Below are 23,341 nucleotides of genomic sequence, written 5' to 3'. Positions count from 1 at the left end.
TCGCCGACGAAGGATTCCTCAAGCGGTCTCAATCTGTTGAACAGAACACGTGATAATATTTTGTATGCCGAATTCAGAAGCGTGATTGGCGCACTCCAGTCTGTGTCCCTTTTTGTAGAGGGGACAAACGAGACCATCCAACCAACTAGCGGGCAATTCTGGATCGTGGATCGGTGGATCATCTGGTGCAGCTGCTCACTTCAGTGTTTGAGAAGTTCGGCAGGGAGCTCGTCATTCCCCGCAGCCTTACTGTTATTCAGCTCTCGTATCGCCTGTTTCGCCTCTTCTAGCGTTGGTGGTTCCACAGTTTGACCATCGTCGTCGATGTGTGTTCTGTTTGTAGATGCTCTCTCGTTCTCTCCGTTCAGCAACGTCTCGAAGTACTCATTCCACCTGGCAGCCACCATCGTTTTATCTGTCAGCAGATTACCTTTACGGTCATAGCACATGGCGGGAGACGGCACTGTCTTACTCCTCACGCCATTGACAGTTGCGTAAAACCTTCGCATATCATTCTGCTCCATACTTTCTTGTGCCTCAGCAATAACGCGTTCCTCGTACTGCCTTTTTTTCCTGCGATGGGTTCGTTTCTCGGCTGACCTTGCTACCCTGTACCACTCTCTGTTCTGACGGGTACCAGACACCAACATCCGGCTTCTGGCGACGTTCTTCTCCTCTGTCACTCGCTGGCACTCCTCGTCAAACCACCCGTTCCGGGGGCGCCTCTGAGCTGTACCTATCACCTCTCGTGCTGTTGTGCTCACCGCTCCATGGACAGCTTCCCACAGATTGGTGGTACTCTTCTGGTGGTACTCTGCAGCAACACCATCTACTGTCAAACGCTGGATGTTGAAACGCATCGATCTCCGGTTTCTCGAACTCGTAACGGTCGATAGACGCGCTCGAATTTTCGCGACAACGAGGTAGTGATCCGAGTCGATATTAGGACCCCTGAAGGTCCTGACATCTACGACATCTGAGAAATGCCGACCTGTGGTCGATCTGGGAGCAAGTTATTAGGGTGTCTCCAGGTGTGCTTTCGGATATCCTTGCGTGCAAAGTGGGTGCTACTGATGGCCATATCACGAGCAGCAGCGAAGTTTATCAGCTTCAGGCCATTATCATTCGTTGCAGCGTGAAGGCTCTCTGTTACAATGATTGGGCGAAAGAATTCCTCTCTTCCGACCTGTGCGTTTGCATCTCCGATGACAATCTTCACGTCGTGTTTAGGGCACTCATCATAGGTTTTATCCAGGCTTTCATAAAACGCGTCCTTCACGTCATCGGATTTATCGTTAGTCGGTGCGTAGATGTTGATCAAGCTGTAATTGAAGAATTTGCCACGAATCCTCAAAACGCAGATGCACTCGCTAACCGGTTTCCACCGTATAACCCGCTTCATCTGTTTCTCAATCACTACGAAACCAACTCCGTGTTCTGCTCTATCGCCACCGCTGTAGTAGATATGGTATTTGAACGATGTGTTGGCGATAGGATCTACCGCCCTGAATTCACGTTCTCCAAATCTAAGCCACAGATCAGCTATGGCAGATTATGCACGAGTACGGATTTCCGGATAAACTGACGCAATTGGTCAAAGCGACGATGGATCGAGTGATGTGCGTTGTTCGAGTATCGGGGACACTCTCGAGTCCCTTTGAACTTAGAAGGGTGTTACGGCAAGGTGATGGACTTTCGTGTCTGCTATTCAACATCGCGTTAGAAGGTGTGATCAGAAGACCTGGGATAGACACGAGTGGCACGATATTCAGGATGTCCATCCAGCTCCTTTGTTTCGCCGATGACATTGACATTATGGCACGGATCTTTGAGATGATGGCGGAAACGTACATCAGACTGAAGGCTGAAGCTAGACGGATTGGACTTGCCATCAACGCATCAAAGACAAAATACATGAAAGCAAGAGGTTCTAGGGAAGACAATGTTAGCCTCCCACCCCGAGTTCAGATTTACGGTGACTAAATGAGTTCGTGTATTTGGGCTCACTGGTGACCGCCGAAAATTATACCAGCAAAGAAATTCAAAGACGCATTATGGCAGAGAATCGTGCCTACTTTGGACTCCGGAGGACGCTCCGGTCGAATAAAATTCGCCGCCGCACGAAGTTGACTGTCTACAAGACGCTGATTAGACCGGTGGTCCTTTACGGCCACGAGACCTGGACTATGCTCGTGGAGGACCAACGCGCCCTTGGTGTTTTCGAACGGAAGGTGTTGCGTACCATCTACGGTGGAGTGCAGATGGATGATGGAACGTGGAGGAGGCGAATGAACCACGAATTGCACCAGCTGCTGGGAGAACCATCCATCGTCCACATTGCAAAAATTGGGCGACTACGGTGGGCTGGGCGCGTCGTAAGAATGCCACACGACGACCCAGTGAAAATGGTTCTAGAAAGCGACCCAACAGGAACATTCCTAAGATTATTGATGTCTTCAACAATTGATTACTATTTAAATTGACGTTTGGCTGATTTATTTATTTATTGTAATTCATCTGACAGTAGTTGTCTATATGAATAAAACTTAGATAATACACAAAAAAGCAACAGATAAACAGATTACAAAAATAATCACAATCTTCACAATCGGTTTCGAAATTGGTTCGATGTTTCTCTGAATTCAAATGCTTCTTCCACAGCGGAGAACGCCCCGAATCATCGCAGACATCCATATGCAGTCCGATGGAATCTTGGTTGTAGTATGGATGATTGCCGCAACATCCTTTGAGGAAGACGGGAGTTTAATTGTGAAAGCAGTTTAGGGCAGTCCATATCGCCATTTAAAAGTTTCACTACAAATAAGGCTTGTTGCATTTTGACGTAGGACTACGTCTATGATTTCTATATGGAGGTACACTTTGTGAAAACCGAAAATGGAACATGAAACAAAATTGTGAAAGATTTTGAACGTTAATAACTCAGCTGTCTCTGGTCCAATTTCAAAAATTTTATCACCAATCGATCAGAAATATGGCTACGTATCGTTAAAAATGCTTTCGAATGTTGATTTCAACAAGAAACTATTGAAAAAGTTGTAAATGTCCAGCATAGTCCAAAAGCGTCGAATTAATTAACAAATCCACCAATTACGTACATGCATATGCTGCTTCCCCAACACAGACATCAGAGATCGATCCTGTAGACATTCATCTCGATTTTTAAATCAATATTTAAATTTCCACTAACTGGCGCTAAGATGGTGATTTTTGCTAATGTAATCGTACTTATTTAAAATAGTTCCAGTGTACCAAAATTGATCAAATTTTGATTTTCGGTTCCATTTTTAATGCAGATAATGAATATTTAGTTACCTCAATACCCCTAAACAACCCAATTGATCTATAGATTGAATTAATGTGCTTGTACATTGAAGATGGAAAGCTTATCCCATGCACCATCTGATGTAGTTCTCTGAGCAAGTGGATTAGTTCTGATCATTCACGGAGGAGCAACTACGAAGTGCACGGTCAGATAACGTTAACTCGACGGCAAACACATTGATAGAAGAGCATAGTAGAAATAGTTCGAAATAGGAAGCCATGGTCATTGCAATAGAGGAAATCGATAAAGAGAATTGGCTTTCACTCTTCTGCATACAGTCACCGTTATAGCATCGCACCGCTTTTGGTTCTAGGGCACTTGCTGGTTGTAATTTTTAGATCAGGATTCACTGTGATGCGATCAGTTGTAAGCAGCAGAAATTTCCTTCCCAACGCTCTCGTGGAATATTTTAGTGGCTCTGAAAAGGGCCGGTTTTGTTAGATTTCAACGAAGATTTTTTTTCCGATTTGTTTTATTAGTCGTATTGTAATAAAAAAAAATAGTTATACAGTTATTCTACTTCACAATTCAAAATGAATTCAAGAGCATTTAAATCAATTCCATCGTTAACGTTATTTACAAAACTGACGTAATTAATGAACAATTTCAAAAATTTTATTCGTTGGTTTTTCCCGATTCGGTCTAACGATGGTCTAAGTAGCCTTCTCCAGAGATCATTTTCGCTCTCTGTTTCCATTGGATGAACTGTGCCAAACGGTCTTTCAGCGAAAGCGTGGCTTGAAAAATGTTATGAGGAGAGTTTGCACATTTTTGTGCTGGGTTGAGCAGGCGGTGGACTCTCATCACATTCTCCAGGCGTAGCTTTAAAATACGGGATAGTATTTTGAAATCAACATTTAACAAAGAGATAGGTCTGTATGAGCGAGCGGCTTCATCTCCACCTTTCTTTTTGACCAGCACGATCACTCTATCGACGAATGCAGAAGGAAATTCTCCTGCCAGCGCCTCGTTTAAGATTAAGTTGAGTTCTCTATGGATGATATCGAAAGTCCGGTGGTAGAATTCATTCGGGATGCCGTCGGATCCCGGAGATTTTCTAGGTGCCCTCGTTCGGATTGCTGTCAGAATTTCAGTGGTGGTAATTTCTCTCATGCAGGCTTCGTTGGTTTCATCGTTTTCGGGAATAATTCTATCGCACCCGAACTGGTCATCGCCGTCCACGTCTGTGATTTCTTCTTCTGCGTAAAGTTCCGTGAAGTACTGCAGCAGATGTTGTTCGATTTCTTCGGACTGGTTTATTATTTGGTCATCACCATTCCGCAACTCCGTAATTTTTGTTCTTTTCCTCTTTCTCTCACCAAGCTGGAAAGTAGATATCTCTTCACCTGCGACGAATGTTTCGTTAATCCGCATGAACATGTGTGTGAATTGACGCTGTAGTGAAAGCATTTTTCCTTTGATGTAGTTGATGATGGTGATTGTATTGGGGTGTCCAGGAAGGTTGTCATAAGCTTGCCGCAGCAGCGTATAGAGTCGCTGATATTCTCGATGGAAACTATCAAAAGCGATTTTTGATTTCCATCGAAAAAATGTTTTTATTTTCGTTTTTGCAAATGATATCCACCACATCATCCAGGAAGGATAATATCGTCTTGCCGAGTCCAGTATTGCCAGCGGTAACGAAACTCCTCGATGTTTTCCAAGGTGAGAAGATGAGGACGAATTGACCAGTAACCATGCTCTGCCAAGAAGAGGTAGGCATATTCGCATTGTAACCATTTTGTGATCCGAAAAGGAACAAACTTGGGTGTCTATAGATCGCAACTGATCACAGAGGCTGGAACTGACGTAAAAGGTGGAATTAGCAGTGATGAATGTATGGCCTGAATGTCCTTTGGCATAATTGTGACACGCTTGGCGTGGATGGCGAACAGACCCACCAGATAGGCTTCGCTGGATTCCTGTAGGGCCATTAACGGCCGAGCTCTGGAAGCGCAGATCAGTCTTGAAGTCCTGGGCGATTTTACGGACCAGACGCTGGAAAGGCAACATTTCTGGTAACGACGGATCTCACGCAGAGCGACAGTTCCTGGCCGGTAGCGATGTCTATTCGCCCTTCCGGTGACTGGAGCGCTCTTGCGAGCGGCCTTGGTGACCATCTGTTTAAGAGGAGCCTTTCCTCCGGTGAACTTACGAGCGGTCTGCTTGGTGCGGCCATTATACGATGTGTATACGTTGAATGCAATCTGTTGAATAAATTTTTTTCTTATTTTGACATTTAAATGATCTTTATTTCTTGTATTTGTTTGGTTTACATGTATGGATTATCAAGTGACACAGATGCGTCTTTTCAACTTTAGTACATTTGAAATTTTAATTATTATTCACAGTTCCTAGTCCTATTAGGCCTGTTATTAGAGTATGACCACCTTGCCCAAGTAACAATTTTGGTTTTATGAGGGTTCTGTAGACCATGATTTAGCCTTGTAGAATGCTATAAAACCTCGATAAAACCGGCAATGTTACTTGGGTGGTGGGGTTGGTTTGTTTTGAATTTGAAAAAGGAGACTACTTATAACTATTTACAACTACAATTAACCTGTAACCTAACCTACTATATACAAATTTCTTATCAAAGCATGTTCTGATGTATTGCATTTCTGCATAAACCTAGTCTTAATGTCATCAATTTTGAAATCTAATTTTGGAATGTTCGCCTCTTGGTGGAGGTCTGAAATTCTTGTGTCAAAAGGACGATCAAGGATCATCCTAAGCACTCTGTTCTGAGCAACCTGGATTTTGTTCCTGTGAGTCTGAGCACATGATTCCCACACCGGAGCTGCGTAGAGGATCGCAGATGCTATGATTTGTTTGTAGACAGCCAGTTTGTTCACCCTTGAGAGGCAAGATCTGTGGAAAATCAGCGGATACATACACCTAACCAAGGTGGAACACTTGACTACGGTTTTCTCTACATGCGAACGGAATAGGAGCTTTTCGTCAAACAACATCCCGAGGTAGGCTACTTCGGCGAACCACTCAACCCTTGTGCCATCCATGATTACAGTACAAGAGGGAGCTGGTTTTAGTTTGGGAGATTGTCGATGGAGGATCATGATTGTTTGTGCCTCAATTATTTTGATTTTCCACATGGTGGCATAATCAGCAAAGGCGTCAAGGCAAGGCAAGGGTTTGTTATTTCGCAAGGCATCCTACCCTTGACGGTTACTGTGGTATCATCTGCGAACAGGAAGAACACGCAATCGTCTCCGAGGGGAGGAATGTCGGAAGTGTAGATGCTGTGGGCCTAACAGACTTCCTTGCGGAACACCTGCTGGGATGGAAAATGTGCTTGAATTGCAACCATTCAACGATACCCTGAACGACCTTTGCTGAAGGTAGTTACGGGTGATTTTAACAAGATGCAAAGGAAAGTTGAAGCTACAAAGCTTGTATACAACCCCATTGTGTCAGACATTGTCAAACGATTTCTCAACGTCTAACAATGCCATGGCTGTAGACTTGGATACAGCCTTGTTACTTCGGATGTTATTCATCACCCGTACTAGCTGATGATTTGTGGAGTGCACCTTCCTGAACCCGAACTGTTCCGGTAGGAGAATGTTGTGTTCCTCGACAAACTTGAGCAAACGATTGAGAATAAGTTTCTCGAACAATTTGCTCGGCGCTGAAAGGAGGCTGATTGGTCTGTAGCTTGAAGCTAGCGTTGGGTCCTTCCCGGGTTTGCGGATAGGTATGAATCATACCTCGATTCAAGAGAATCGATCATCGCGTATAGGCCCTTATGCATGCTCACTGTCGAATTCTCAATTCTCATCATCGACTCTCTCTTTCGTAAATAACTTGACAGTGAGCATGCGTAAGGGCGTAAACGCGATGATCGAATCTCTTCGTCGATTTTCTCTTTTGTTAATATCTCACTAGATTTAACGTTTTTCGATGTGTTTGCTGTTGCTTTTTGGCCAATACAACCTGTTACAACTCTGCATTGAACAAATTCTATAAAATTGTTTCGCTTAGCTGTAGCAATGCAAAGAGAAAATCGATGAAGAGAATTGATCGTACCGCATGCTCACTGTCGATCTGAAGGCAGTAAACGGAGTAAGCCGAGGAGCAAACAGACAGTAAATCGATGAACGTCGATTTAATTTTGAGGTACATTGAGTTACTCGCAGCAAAAACGGAACTCAGAGGAAAACTGTCTCACCCCTTGGTTCAAGGTAAGGAAGGCGCCTAACCGAACCGATTGCATCGTAATCGACGACGAGACGTAAAATAAAGCGGACGCCAAGCAGATCGTCGGCCTGCAGTTTTTCTTCGGCAAGTCTCACCTGGATGTTCCGGAGAAGTTCCGGAAGAAGAAGCTCGACAAATTTGCCAAGAAGTACTTATTTGGCAGGTGATCTGAGGGTGCGGTATATTCAGCAAGCCGTACATAACGACCGGCACCATCAACGGCCAAATATATAAAGAGGAATGCCTCCAGAATCACCTGCTGTCCTTCCTCCGGTCCCACGAAGGTGATACTCTGTTTTGGCTGGATCTGGCATCGTGCCATTATGCGAAACCGGTGATGGAGTGGTACGAAGCCAACGATGTTGTTTTTGTGCCGAAGGATGCAAATCCGTCAAACTCGCCAGAGTTTCGCCCAAAAGAAAATCTCTGGGTGATAATGAATGGCAAACTCCGGAAAACAGGGAAGGTCTTCAAAAACGACAAGTATTTGAAGAAAGAGTGGATTTAATGGGTAGCGTTAAGTCCAAGTGGTATTACGACTTAAAATGAATTGGTATGGTGGTATGGTATGGTGATCATTTGCATTTTTTTTTCGAGTACAGTCTTTACTGACTGTTGCTGGTAAGGAGAGGATGCTGGTGAATGCTGGAATCAGTGATGCAAAATATCATGACCCTCACGTGACAATCGTCTTCGCATCAACCGACTATCGCTGACAGATCGTTTTGTCACGCAGTGAGAGTTAGAACCATGGTAAACAACAATCACCAGTGATGGTCGCTGCTCACAAGGAAAACGTTACAGTCGCTGCTGATGATGAAAAGCAGAACGAAAACAGTGAAGACTTCTGCACTACGATCATGAGAAAAAGCGAAACCACAGAAGAAAATGAAAACAAAGAGCCTAGAACTGAAAAAGTGACAAAACTGGGCGATGGTTTAACGTGTAAGAGTTATACTTTTTACTGTCAAGGCGGACGTTGCGAACGAAAATCAAAACCCCTCACGATCCATTCCAGGTGCAAATATTTCTTCATGAGCTCGACGAACTTCAAGTTCCCTTCGTTCATGAGGTCCATGTTCAAATTACTCAGCACAATCATGGGCATTGGCTCCAAGCAATATTTCGTCAGATTCCGCGCACAAAAGTATTGCTTCTGCTTGAACGACAAATCTGTACGATAGTAAGTAGAACAGAAAATCAAAATATAAAAATGAGGTAAGGAAAATAATTAAAATATGGTTCAGATTAATACCTGGCTCTATAAAGATATACGTTACCATTTATTATATAAGACCACGTAGTCCTACGTCACCATTGCGTTCAACCCCACAGGGCTGTCCCTTGTAGTTTTTTGCTAAATTGCATACAATCATGAGCAACGAGAAAATAAACCATCACCATGTCGTAAGTTGAAGGCCGGAGAAAAGTCCCAGTATTGACGTACGAAAGTCGAAGAAAAAGAAGAATACAAAAAATTATATATCTATCTATCTATCTATATAAAAATAAATTTCTGTCTGTCTGTCTGTCTGACCCTTTTAGACTCGGAAACTACTGAACAGATCGGCGTGAAAATTTGTATGCAGGGTTTTTGGGGCCGAGAAAGGTTCTTATGATGGTTCGAGACCTCTCTCCTCTCTATAAGGGGGGGGGGGCTCCCATACAAATGAAACAGAAATTTCTGCATTACTCGAGAACTAATCAAACAAATGGAACTAAATTTGGCATGTGGGGTATAAGGAGATGGTCATAGGGGGTAGCCCCTTAGATAAGAGAGGGAGGTGCTACGTACAATATGGCATGCTTTTTTTATTCAGCGCATAAATTAAAGCTAATATTGAATCCCGAGCATGGCCGGGCACACTCAGCTAGTATTAAATAAATAAATACATCAAATCACAAGCAAATTGATGAGAATTTTTCAAAAGTTGGCGGAACTTGCCAAATTTCCCAAAACCATCAAGATGCGTATTGCTCAGACTTCCTGAAATTCACGGAATTTTTCCGAAATTTACGTAACATTTGAAAACAACTTTAAGCGATGCTCTCTGGAGAGTTAACTTAATTTCTTTAAATTTCCCAGAAGTTAATTCAATCTCAAACGAGACATAATGCAAGCTCTGTAGCCTCACTCACCTACTGAAAAAAGAAATAATGATATATTAGTAGCTTATCAAATGTGTATACATATTGAAATTTTAAATGTCTCTCATCTGCTGGTAGAATATTTTAATTTAAAAGCAAATAAACCAACACATATGCTTCACTCGCCAATATTTATCTTCTCTACCCACCTCCCACAGGATAGCAAAAAATCCACAATTTCCAACCAATCGCTCTGCTCCGACCAATAAATTTGGTGCCGCAGTAAAATAGATACCACGAGAACAAAATACAAAAACTACTGTATCTCCGTTCCACACCATAAAAAGCACATGTTGAAGTGGAAAACCGCAATAAAACGTATTTCGAAAAGTTCCTCCATGTGGCGGCCCTGATGCTCGAGTTTGGAGACATGATTTCCAAGCTGCTTTTTTGTTCGTTGAACTCTTCTTCGATGATATTTGTTGTGTGCACTATCCCTATCGATTTTGGATTCAAGCGAAATGGTTTTACTTGAAAACGAACAGACGCTTTTATAAATTAGGATAGTACCAAAGATTAGTGCCATCCGATTTTTTCTGTGCAATTAAACGTCCCATCCTGCTGCTGTATTATTCAACAAATACTCCCCATAATCCGCTCGCTTTATCCGACTCAAGCGAACCGTCCGTGGTCATCGCGTAATACCATCACCAGCAACGCTGAGCTCCGTTACTGGGTCATCCACCCGTAATCATCTTACTTGAATAAACACATATTGCACGGATGGACTACTCCTCCCGCCCCCCACCAGCGGCCGGATTAGGAAAGCCACCTGCCTGCACAAAAGCAGATGAATAGCATTCACCGGAGACGACATGATCGTTCTCTTTTCATCCAACTGGAAGCTTAGCCTTCATTAGCGCTCGGGGGGCACCACGGGAAAAGTTTGCTCCGGTTTGACCAAAGCATCCCACACAAAACAAAGGCGAAAAAAGAAAATTACTTCAGTGTCCTTCTCAGAGGGCCCTTTATTCCATATGGTCGCCCTGAGCTCACTTGATTTAGGATGTCGGATGCTGGTCGTGACGCGCCACTGGCCAGTCCCTGTGCAGATCAGTAATTCATCAGGCTCTTTGAACGCCCGAAAAATGGCCCAAATAGAACGAGCTAACTTTTCTCAGCCTGCCTGCCAGTGCCGTCGTCGCTCGGTTCTATTTATTTGGGCGTCCTCTCCGTCCGGGTCCAGAAGTGATAATTTCATTAAATTTACGCCTTCTGACGTGCTGGGTTCTCTGGGTTTGCTGTCCATTCATTGCAATGCATGGGTGTCAGCTTGGTTGGTCTAATTTCGGTTGAATTGTATTGTTTCGCATCCTTTCCTGCTGGGGCGGCGACGGATCGCAGCACGTGACGTATTCATTTTCTTTGGCTTTCAATAAAATGTATTTCCCGAGAGGGAGAAACGGAAAGACAGCAGAACGATATGCCGAAGGGAAGTTTAGACGAATGGGAACTTTTATGTGTACTTCTTCTCTTACAGAAGGCCTTGAGGTCAAATTCAAACAACCAGAGTGGACCATTCGACTATTCGAGAATTCCCGGGGAGACCCTCCTTTAAGGCTAAGAGGACTTTTTCAGCAAGTAAAACGGATCAATCGGGCATTCTCTAGAACAAATACACTGGCTTAACATTCGAGGAGGACTACCATGGCCAATCTGGAGAATTATAAAAGAAGAACAATTCACAGACAAGTTTTTGAGATTTCATCATTTTAGTGGAGCACGTATTATTTCTATAACTTTTTTTAATGCATTGAAATGGCGTTTTGAAGATTTGACTTCTTCAGCAAAGTTGTTTATCTTGATAAAATAAACAACTCTTCTGAAAAAGTCAAAACTATACAGCTACTGTTTTCGAGTTATATGCATTTTAACTATATATTCAAAGTTGATTGGAAATGCTAACATGAAGCTTTAGTGTGATGATTTATTAGCTAGAGAATGATTTTTTAGAAGAGGGTAGGTGGATAGTTCCGTTAGAGTACGGCAGTATGAAGATTGAATAGAAGTTGAAAATGAGCGAAGGGCCATTAATGCGACAGTTTTTAAAGATAGACGCACATTTTTGCCTAACCCGTACGATGTACGCGGAGACTTGAAGTATGTCTCCAAGTCTACAGGCAAAAATGTGCGTCCCTCTTTTTGCTCATAAACTGACTGCGGCTGTGGAAAAGTTCTAGCGACTTTTTCATCACTACCTAAAGCCCCACGTTGTGAGAGTTCCAGTCGATGGTGTGTTATAATGCAGTTCTTCTTTACCCAACTATTGTGTTGCTATTGGGTTAGGGAAAAATGTGCGTCTATCTTTAAAAACTGTCGCATTAATGGCCCTTCGCTCATTTTCAACTTCTATTCAATCTTCATACTGCCGTACTCTAACGGAACTATCCACCTACCCTCTTCTAAAAAATCATTCTCTAGCTAATAAATCATCACACTAAAGCTTCATGTTAGCATTTCCAACCAACTCTGAAAATCGTTAACTTCGCGTATGAAGTAACATAAAAACTCTTTGAATATATATTCAAAATTAAAACACTTATATTCACATGTTTTCTGTAATTCTATATAACTCGCAAACAGTAGGCTGTGGAGTTTTGACTTCTTGGGAAGAGTTGTTTATTTTTTCAAGATAAACAGCTTTGCTGAAGAAGTCAAGCCTTCAAAACACCATTTAGATGCATTAAAAAAAAGTTATAGAAATAATACATGTTCCACTAAAATGATGAAATCTCAAAAACACCAAAATATACCTCTCTCAAATTTTGGTATTTTTTACTCGATAATATTGCTAAATTTTTGCTGAAAATTTCAAGTTGCGATTTTTTGCGCTTTGGAAGATAATAAAGTTCCAAAATTATTGTTTTTTTCAATTTTTCAACAATATCATTAAAATTTGAAGCTTATACCAGTATGTTTCTTCTCAAAAGTTATTTATTTAATGCATTTGCATAAGAGAAAAATATAACATTATATGGTTGTCAGCAAAAAAACCGAAACAGAAAGAAATAACCATATTTTCAACATTTTTTTCTTTAGCTCCATGTAACTCGGAACCAGTAGGCTGTGGAAATTTTTATGTATTGCAAAGTATTGTTTATTTTGTCAAGGCAAACAACTTTGCCCAAGACATCAAGTCTGCAAAAAGTCAGCGAAAGAAGTTAGATTGTGGCACCATCTTTGCGGAAGAGTTTTGAATTATTTGTTTATGTCAATAGATGGTTCTTATTATGATGAGAAACTTTAACGAAGACACCAAGTCGCGAAAATGCTTCGTTTCAGAGTTATTAATTTTGCTCCGCTAGATTAAGTTTCTGGCCCAGTGTGCAATGACGTTTATGTAAGGTCCGGGCCAACAGGCAGCTTGCTGGTGTTAGAAGCGAAAATATTGTGAACATTGGAGCACGACGTCACTCTACCATAACATTCCATACTGCGAACAGTGAGATTTACGTCACTGCAAACAGCTGTTTCGTGTAAAAAGATAAACATTGCAATGAAATACGAACACCACTAAACATTTGCACATTTCACAAACACTAATAAGCCTTATATATAAAGGACATTGGTTTGATACTGCTGGTTATTTCTCTCGTTAGTGTATAGGTATGTATCTGCAAGGAAAAGCGCACTTGCACCTAAGATTTTTACGGGAATTTCCTAAGAAAGTATACCATATTTTCAAACCAAACCAGACCTTCAAATGATTAAACATCGAAATTAAATCCTTTGAATATTATCCTACCATATCAGGTTGATTCGCAATTCTTCCGAATTATCAGAGATTATATAAAAGACCTACGACTGATCGAAAATTGATTTTGAGTTCTCCATATATTTCCTTATCATGTCAAGTTTATCACAAATTTTTCTGAAGATCTTAAGTGAGTTAGAATTTTTTTTTTTTTCAATTTACAGTAGATAAGGAATCATGTCGAAGACCTTGTTTGTACAATGTCATATATATGTACATTGACCTTACTCACTGTATCGACACTACAGTTTACAAAAACAATAAATAGTATCTCGCATGCCTCTGCCATGGCAGGACGGCTGGACAATCGGTTTGCTTTTATTTCTATTTCTTTCCGTATCAATACAACGTAGCAATCAGACCTCATGATGATGATGTATTAGCATGCCAAAGGAAATGTTTATCTTGAATTTTCGAAACGGCGCATGTGCAAAATGTTTAAATAGTGTCTGGAAAAAGCCCCTGTGCAAAATCGGCGCCAGCGTTGTAGTGGTAAGCATGATTGCCTCTCATCCCAAAAGGCCTGGGTTTAGTCCCAGTCGGCGCCATCAGGATTTTTTTAGGCATAAAGAGAAGTAAAGCCGTTGGTCATCGGTCCATGAATTGATGGGTCGATAGATAGGGTCCAGGTGTGGGAGCTGTCTCCCTGGCATCGGTGCCATTGGTACTCAGTACGGAAAACAAGATCGAATTTCCCCCTATCTGATAGTAGTGTTAGTATGCGTGGGTGAGCTATCAGTTACGCCAAATTGACGCTCAATTGCATTGTTTACAAAAGCTGATACGTCCCTTCGAAAAAGACAGGCGTAACATTTGATAACGGCACAAAACCATTCGTAAACAAACTTTCTAAGGCCCTTTAAACGCTAACCAAAGTACGCCCGCGCAAACCAATACCACTTTCGGAAAGGTGATGTTGTTGGTTTGCGTGAGCGTACTTCGGTTCGCGTGTAAAGGGCCTTTTAAAGTTTTTTTCTTCACAAAAGCTTCTGTCCCGTTATCAAATGTTACGCCTGAAGTAATCGAGAAATAAGACACCCAAGTCTGTAGAGGTGACCCGACTTAGTAGGCACTGCTGACCGCCTTTGACTACAAAAAATGTGGCGACCGCCTCGAGAATCCTACCAGCGTCATCTATTGATATAGTTGTATCAAAGTTTCCCAAAAGTATTAACGGCTTCGCATTATCTCCATACGGCAGAAATACCTCATTGCAGTTCTTTGTTTGGTTCCATATTTTTGCACCATTCACTTTGATGTACTGCCAAGATCGTCCGTCAACAATGATTTTTTACATCCAGAGTACTCGAGTACCTGCAATACTACTCCGCCCAGCTTGATCTGAATCAGCTCACCTCCATCGCTAATGCTGAACAGAAAGTTCTTACTTTCCGCACAACCTGATGTTTCGATCTCGTTAACTTGATACGACTTGAAACGTTTATTTGACCATCGCGATTCTTGTTTCGGAAACCGCTTGCGCTTCCCTGTAGAGAGAGGCATTGAGCAGCAAAATTCCCGATGTTTTTGCATTTGATACATTCCTTGGACCACGCGGGACAAGCAGGATCATTTGCAGAATGGCCACTACGGCCACATCGTGTACATTCTCTACCCGACCATTGTTTGAACTTGTTGACGCTCGACGCCGATGTGTAATCCAGCTCCTTGGAGAAACTCGTTCCTGGAAGGTTAATCGATTGCGCCTGCTGACGAGCTGACAATTTTATTAACATTGTCCAGTTTTAAAATATCCTTTTGAAGCAGCTGTTTTCTAAGATCACTCAGTGCGTATCAGTGTCAATTACACTGATGGCACGACTTTCCTCTGCATTGGTCTTGACATCGAAGCATGAACTTTTCTAAGTTTCCTCCGAGTCTGGCTTCAGTGTCCAAAAGGTGTTCCGTTCAAACGTCTCGTGTTGTTTCGACAAAAAATAATCATCCAGCTTGCTTATTGCCACCGCAAATAGATCAACAGTTTTGTCCTTGTCTTCCTGTACATTTGCACTGGGAATTGAAGCGAAGACCTCTTGCAGGTCTGGTCCAGCTTTTAGCAAGAATATTTTCCTAATTCGTGTGCGATCTGTTTCTCCCGTTGCCGTGGTTATGTATTCAAGATTTCTCTTGTATTTGATCCATTCATTCCAAATGAGATTGCGAGGGAATGATTTAAACTTAAATTGGGGAATATCCCACTTCTCCATCGTCGAACGTTTCCTTAAAATAGACGTACCAATTCTTAGGTTATGTACATTAAAGTACTCTTATATTAACTCATACCTACTTGCAAATTACCCACTGGCAGGTGTTGTTTGGGACGGAACGACCTTTTACTTTTCATTCGACAGAAAATTTATTGATTTAAAGCACCCGTTATCGATTTCCACGTCCTGGAATTTAGTAACGTGTCCGCCTCTGCGGTCTTTTCGCGATCTTCGCCTCTGTGATTTTTTTTCCAATGTTCGCCTCTGCAATTTTCTGTGTCCGCCACTGCGGTGTTTTGTTTTTGTCCGCCTCTGCGGTATTATTTCACTGTCCAGCGACTCTCCAGATAGCCCGATGACAATCTGTTAGCTTAGTTAAATAAGAAAAAAAAATCATCGCATAACCTTTAATGATGTTGTTTCAACTTTCTACTAAATGTTGAACATTTTTGAATAAACACTCTACTATAATTGTTATCTGTTGTTATTCCTCGTCGCCAATATAATACTCTCAATTGTATAATTAATGATTAACACAGTTTTACTGTTTAATCCAACAACATAGTTTTATTCCACTTCCACTGATTGTGGAAATTTGGTATGTTCCTCAATTAAGACTTAAATTCCATCCTGGATTTAAAAAAAATTGAACAAGATCGCAGAAATTAGATTTCAGGCTTCAACAAATTTTCAGCTTCCTGAGGCAAAGTTAAATATTGAAAACCACTAAATATAAAACAAACTAATAGAAAGGTTAAAAAAAAACTTTAAAGTTTTAAAAAGATGCAAATCTTGGTCTATAATCAATTTATTTGTCAAGATTTGAAGACCTCAAATTAGACAAATTTTAAACATCATGAACTGATCAAGATATTTCAAAATTGTGCCACTTCAAAAAGTTATTGAGATCATTAATTATTTAAAAAATATCTAGAAATCCTAGCCCTAGACAAATTTCAAAAATAAATAAGGACTATAATAGATATACAAAATATGTCAAAGATGCAATTAAATTCCCGGTTTTAACCTAGATTTTCATGTACACACTTAGATTTTTTCGCTGAGATGGGGACCACCGAGCAGGTCGGCATTTTATTTTGTTGGATCTCAGGGATAAACTTGCCAAGATTCAGCTAACAAACGGGAATTTTGTCGAGATCTCAGCTAACAAACATATTTTTTCTGAATTTACAGCAAAATAAAATTCCGAGCTGCTCGGTGGTCCCCATCTCGGCGAAAAAATCTTAGTGTGTACATGACAATCCAGGTTAAAACCGTGAATTTAATTGCATCTTTGACATATTTACATATGCGGTGCCAAATCTAAGTGTGTAGTTATCAATTCCCGGTTAATGGTCGATAAAATCCAAATTTACAAATTAAAAAAAAGAAGTTATTTTTGAAAAAAAAAATCGATTTTTCGAACCACCCTTCTAACATGAAAATGGTCACCCTAATTACAAAATGAATAATATGGGACTAATATTTTGCTATAAGGAACAAAACTACAATTTTTTACGAAATTCTTAGAATTACTATATCATTTTGCTATGGAATGGCTACATTCAACATTCAATATTGATGTGTTGGGACTCTCCAACTTGGGAGCTTTGTAAATTTTAAAACAAGAAAAATAGGTAAAGGCAGATTGAGAATCACTAGACTAGTAGAAAAAAAAACCATTCTTCTTCATTCTTCATTACTTTATTTAACGTCGGTCTCTGTTCTGCAGTCTAGTGCCAATCACCGAAGGGACATCTATTGCCATCCTTTGATGGCAATTGAATGAAAGCAGCTTCCACACCTGCGTAGAATATCGCACCCATTCATCAACACACATCCCTTCTGAAGGAAGACGTGACCAGAGAATTTAATGCCTCAGAAAAATTCCACCGACCTCGGCTGGGATTGAACCCAGACCCATTGTCACACTTACCTTTACACCACCGGCGCCAGCTAGAAAAATTATAAGGGACAGCCCTATGGGATCCCAAGTAACATTTTTGGTTTTATGAGGGTTCTGAGACTTGTACAATGCTATAAAACCTCTATAAAACATGCAATGTTACTTGGGATTGTACAAAATGGTGACGTAGGACTACGTGGTCTTATATCAAGAGCAAATTTTCATTAGGGAAAATGGATGTTATGTCAGCCTAAATGCCCTTAATTTGGGCCCATACATAAATTCAGCAATCGACTACATTTTCAATAGTGACCAAAAATATCCATTAGTACCGTCCCAATAACGCGTTCATCTGGATAAAATTGATAAATTGCAGATTTTTTGCGATGGGCCCAATCTTAGATTCATATGCCAACATTAGATCCATTTCCCCTATGTTGAAAGTAACATTCGCACCGACCCGAGAAAAAATAATGTTTTGTTTTGATAACCGAAAAGCTACTCCTATTTCCAGTTAAACACATATAGTCTCATAATGATAGCAATGTTTAACATATTAAGCAGGGTTTTAATCATACAAAGCAGATCGCTAGCCCTCATGCTAAAAAGTAAGAGGTTGTATCCATAACACGACCGTCGATTTGACATAGGATTACGTGCTCGGTATCAGTATTTGGGGACTGTGTTAAATTTGATCACCATTGCAACAGATTGAAATTTGTATAATTTTCAATAGTGATCTATTGGAAATTGATCCATCCACTTTTGACAGAGTTATATGCGGTCAAAACCTGACCACTTTTCGTAACGCGGTCGATTTTGGGTTTTTTTGAAATTGCACCTCGAATATGTTGCCGAAAGACGTAATCCTACGTCAAATGACTGGTTTTTGAGTCAAAAGTTATTAAACGTCGTTTGGTGGCCCTCTAATGTTACTTAAGTCAAAGTGTATTTACCAGGATATTCGGGAGAATTAACAATCACGTCTCCTTACGTGCAGCACATTCATAATTTTTGGTTCGAATTATTCACTTTAATAATGAGAAAGCAAAACGACGCACGTAAACTTTTCACGGGTATCTCTGCGTTGTTACTTAAGAAAATCTTCACTAGCGTGTACAGGAATCTTGTTAAGGAGGAGCATTTTTTTCTATGGTGCATTTAATCTGGGATGAGGAGGAATCCAAAGTGCGTGGTGGAAAGTGCTGTCCACCAACCACTGTTTCCCTACTGTTCAATTTAGCTAATTTTATTTATTTTTTGCTCCGTTGGTGGTTCATCTTCTTCAATGCAAACTGCTTTTAGACAGCCTGTGGAATTGGCAATTTAATCCCATCATTATCGATATACCTGATGACAATTACCAACTACTCGTGTTGGCAAAAATCGTTCGTCTCATCTGCAATGATTGCCACTAGAAATGATGCCGAACATTCAGCATGTCAGCAGATGATATAAAGGAAATCCCGAATTTATTGCAACGCACATAAGCAATTGTAACTTTTTAACCATGGTAAATGACTTGAAATTTTCTGAGAAGATTTTTTGACAAAATTTTAGTAAGACAACAATAGACCAAGGTTCAATGACAAACTAATACCGACTTTTCAATTAGGGAATCCAAAAGCTATCCTTAAGCTTTGTACAGTTGCGAAAAAGTCCATCCTCAGAATCCCTTGAAGTTCTTTTCGAAATTTTTAGAACTCTATAAGCTCTTTTAAAATTCTTCTCCGAAGTCCGCTGGAATTATTTTTAGAACTCTTCTTGACTATTACTCAGAACACCTTGAAACTGAAATTACCTTAGAGTTTATGAAGAATTTCCTCAGTATTATCCATAAATAATTCCCCGAATGAGCTAGAAATTACCGGTACTCCCTTGAAGTTTTCCTCAAAATCCCTTTGGAATTTCATTCAAAATTTCTTCTCAGAAGTCAAGTTTAAGTTGTCCTAAGTTCTTCTCAGTAGTCAAGTTTAAGTTGTCCGTCCATTCACCAAAACGTTGTAGTTGCACTCAGGTAATTTTACACCAGAAAATTTCAACTGTCCAGAACGATGCAAATTTCCACCGTTAATGTTCAATAAAAATTGCTTCTCCAATCTTCTGATTGGTGCAAATTCACTTTTTTCCATTTTCCACCAGACATTTTCAATATAGCTGGTTTTACCTATCATCAGAATGTTGCAGGTTTTGAACCAAATAAAGGTGGCCCCTATTTTCAGATTTTTCATCATACATTTTCAGAAAAGCAGCTTCACTCCAATCATCAGAATGGTGCAAATTTTCCACCAGAAATTATTACTAAAATTTGCTTCTCTATTCAGCAGAAGGATGCAAATTTAAGATCAAAAATTTTCCGAGAAGCTTGCCCATCCGTTTACCAGAACGGTGCAGATTTTCCACCAGAAATTTTCAATATAGCTTAATTTTAAATAAAGCTTAGGCCTTCATATAGCAGACCAGTGCAAGTTTTCCACCAAGTTTTCATTTATCAGAGCATTGCAAAATTTTCACCAGAAAAATGAATAAACTTTGCTTTTTCATTCACCACAGTGTGGCGAACTTTTCACCAGAAATTTCCAGTTAAATGTGCACCTCCAAATTGTTAGCGTGATTAAATTTTTCCACCAGAGTTATTCATTTTGATAAGTCCCTCCATGCACCACCTTGATGATATGTTTACACCAGAAATATTCAACAAAAAGCTTTTCTTCGATCTACCACCACGAAGGTGAATTTTTTCAACCTTATACTCCATCCTCCTAAAAAAATTTACTCCAGAAATTTTTGGAAGGCACCATTGTTGTGCAATTTTTTGTCCAGTAAATTTCATTGAAGTTTGACCCTTCATGCACCTTTTTGGTGCAATTTTCAGGCACCATCTCAAAGAAAATGAGGCAATAAAAGGTTTTCAGTGCCCTTATACTATGAAATGAAGTTATTTTACCTTCAAATCAAGCTATCCAAAAATCAAGTTATTTTGTGTCTTAATTTTGTAAATGTGGATATTTAAATCTTATTTATAAAAGCGGGGCAATTGCCCCACCTTGCCCCACCCTATGCACGCCAGTGCCAATCTTCATAGAAATCGGGTGACTAAAGTAACATCGAAAAATACTTTGATCGAAAGGTGAATGGTAAATAAATGTAATGGGATGAGATCCTATATTCGGACAGTATATAGTGTAATAGCAGGAGCATCAATTGACACTGATAGCTCGACTTTGTTTACCTTTGTTAGTTTCGACGTAATAGAGATGAACTAGCCTTCAGCTAAATATCTCTATAATAAAGGAAAAAAAAACTTTCGACGTAATGAAAATTTGCTCTTGATATAATAAATCTTATTTTTTTTAACTGCAGCTGGAGCTTTTGTTTCGTGTAGGAATAGGAATAGGAATGTGTTATACTCTTTAGTATGCCAACGCTTCACATAGATGGCCCACAGCGACTCACGAAGAGCTACCGATCAATAGCGGTGCGGTCTCTTCCTCCTTCTATGGATGCTCATGTGAGCTGCAGTTCACTGCTTGCAGGCCGCCTTTCGTTGAGTACTGGAGAACAATGTTGAACGCCACGCACCGAAAGCACTGCTGACGCCGACACCACCACACACGGTGATTGGAACTGAATCCGATCAGTGGTTGAGGCCAGCCTTGATAGCTAGCTGCTTGCGGGGTACTTGTGACTGAATAAACACCGTTTGGTGAGACCGGATGGAATTCAACTTTGAAATCTGTGTTAGGGAAATCGATTTTCGCAGGTAATCGGTGATAATTTTGATTATCATAGCAACAGTTGCACATTCGTGCAATTTTCAAAAGTGACATTTTGAAAAATGGTAAAGTCTTAAATTTAACAGATGCGTAAAAATATTTCTTATCGGGAGGGGGGGGGGTGACCCCGGCGTAGCGGTTAACATCCATACCTCTCACGCCAAAGTCACGAGTTCAAACCTCACCCCCGGACAAGTCACGAATGACCCAAGAGTGTTAAAGTGACTTTAATAAAAAAAAATATTTCTTATCGATTGGTGATAAAACTATTGATATTGGTTCAGGGGCAGCTAGGTTATTACCGTTAAAAATATATCATAATTTTTTAATTTTCCATTTTAGATTTTCACAAGGTGAAATCACAGACGTAGTCCTACGTCAAAAAAACATTTGAAAACTAAAAAAAATCATTATAATTTTTTTTTTGCCGGTAAAACCGCGTCAACCATATAATTTTTGCAGTGAAAATTTTACATATGAATGATCATGACAAGATAGTCTTTATTGCCTATATTACGCGATATCCGACAGCAAGTTTAGCCACAATAAATCGATATGAATTTTATTGATTTGCCTTATGAAAAATAATGTTGGCAAAAAAAATATTAAAATAGTGCAGACTGGAACCGATCCATGGACGCTGAGGTTACGGGCCCCATGGGTTGACCACTCGTCTTTCAACGTTTGCGAAAATTAAATGGTTAAGGTCCTATAAGAACTACCTCATGTTAGACGAAACTCATTCATAAGTTACGTTTATAAAATTAAAATGTGTCGTTCCTAAGTCGAGCCTTGTGAAATTCTTACGTTTATTTGTCTCAGTGTATATCCATTTACAATCCCTTTTTGCTGTGTAATATTGGCAATTGCCCTTTTGGTATCGTAAAACCGTTACATAGCCTTTGAAGCTCGAAGTTTGTGTAAAAGATTCAATATGGATAACACGAAATTTCGTGCTTCATCCAGCCTAGTTCATGTCGATTTCGGCGGACCGAAACTACCGAACCCAAGTGTGCACCAGACCATGTCCATGACATGGCAGATCTTGTTCGTCGCCACCGACGGACCGACCAGCATGAGCAAAAGCACAAAGCACAAAACACCCACGGCATGATTGTTTGACAACCTTCATCAACCTTCCGTTCTGGTTCAAATCTTTCCTTTCGAGGTGCGTATGTTTGTCAAACTCAGTTTCGAAAAATTGAGCAACCGTGAAAATACCGTCCCTTCGTTGCCGTTGATTGCCTTTCACATGACAATTGCGTCCACAACTCAATTCGCCTAGATTTAATTCCGATTTCGCTTCTCAGTTTCAATATCCTGTTGGGCCTCCGTTTCTCATCTATTTCCCTTTTTTTTCCTGTTTCAGGTAGGTAGTTTATACTACGTAAGCTTCCCGACACCATTCTGACTAGGATCGTCGACGTCGATGAAATCCGGAGCCCGAACAGTGACTAGACGAAGACCTGTTCAAACAAAGGTACAACATGGCACAAAGTCCTGCTTATGTGTTTTGAAATTGGATTCCTGGAGCAGTGTAGGAGGTGAAGAAGGAGAACATGGGGGGGTGGGGGGCTGAAAGTGTTTTTCCTTTCTTCATTCGCCTTGGAAGTGAAAAGCTCGCACGTGTTCAAGTGGATAATCCTTCGGTACACACAGCAGCGGTAGAATGCGAGAAGGCTTCTTTCGAGCTGCTGGGTGCTGCAAAATGCTAATCCGGGATTCTTTTAAGTCATTCGAACCGGCGTTTGCTATGGAGTGAGGGGGAGGGGGGGGGGGTGTGAACGGACCGGGGAAGAGCAATACCAGCAAGTAAATCAACGCCACAACGAGAAGGGTTTTCTTAAGCGATTGGTTCTTGTTGCAAGTATCGGTCGGATGAAGGCTGATGGAACTTGTAGTGAAAAGAGCTGTTCATCGAATAATAGGACGATTGGCACTTGACTTGACTCGAGGGTTGATTTTAAATTTGATTAAATTAGTGGAGAA

The 23,341-nt window shown here is 40.6% G+C and overlaps 1 protein-coding gene across 2 annotated transcripts in view; it reads left to right on the top strand.

The window, feature by feature from the left end:
* The window catches only part of LOC135700872 (uncharacterized), a 194,584-nt gene extending 171,757 nt beyond the window's left edge, over window positions 1–22,827 (top strand). Inside the window, exon 2 of one of the 2 annotated variants that reach the window (XR_010517610.1) lies at window positions 22,726–22,827. The gene's annotated coding sequence lies outside the window, so the exon portion shown is untranslated. Of the gene's footprint in view, window positions 1–22,721 lie in introns of both variants that reach the window. The other variant, XR_010517608.1, reaches the window with a different exon arrangement.
* Window positions 22,828–23,341: the final 514 nt, after the last annotated feature.

The sequence above is a fragment of the Ochlerotatus camptorhynchus genome, unplaced genomic scaffold (assembly GCF_037179485.1).
Source record: "Ochlerotatus camptorhynchus isolate MF236.1 unplaced genomic scaffold, CSIRO-AGI_Acam_v1.1 ptg000013l, whole genome shotgun sequence".
Taxonomy (NCBI): Eukaryota; Metazoa; Arthropoda; class Insecta; order Diptera; family Culicidae; genus Ochlerotatus; species Ochlerotatus camptorhynchus.
This window is presented reverse-complemented; position numbering and strand designations above follow the sequence as displayed.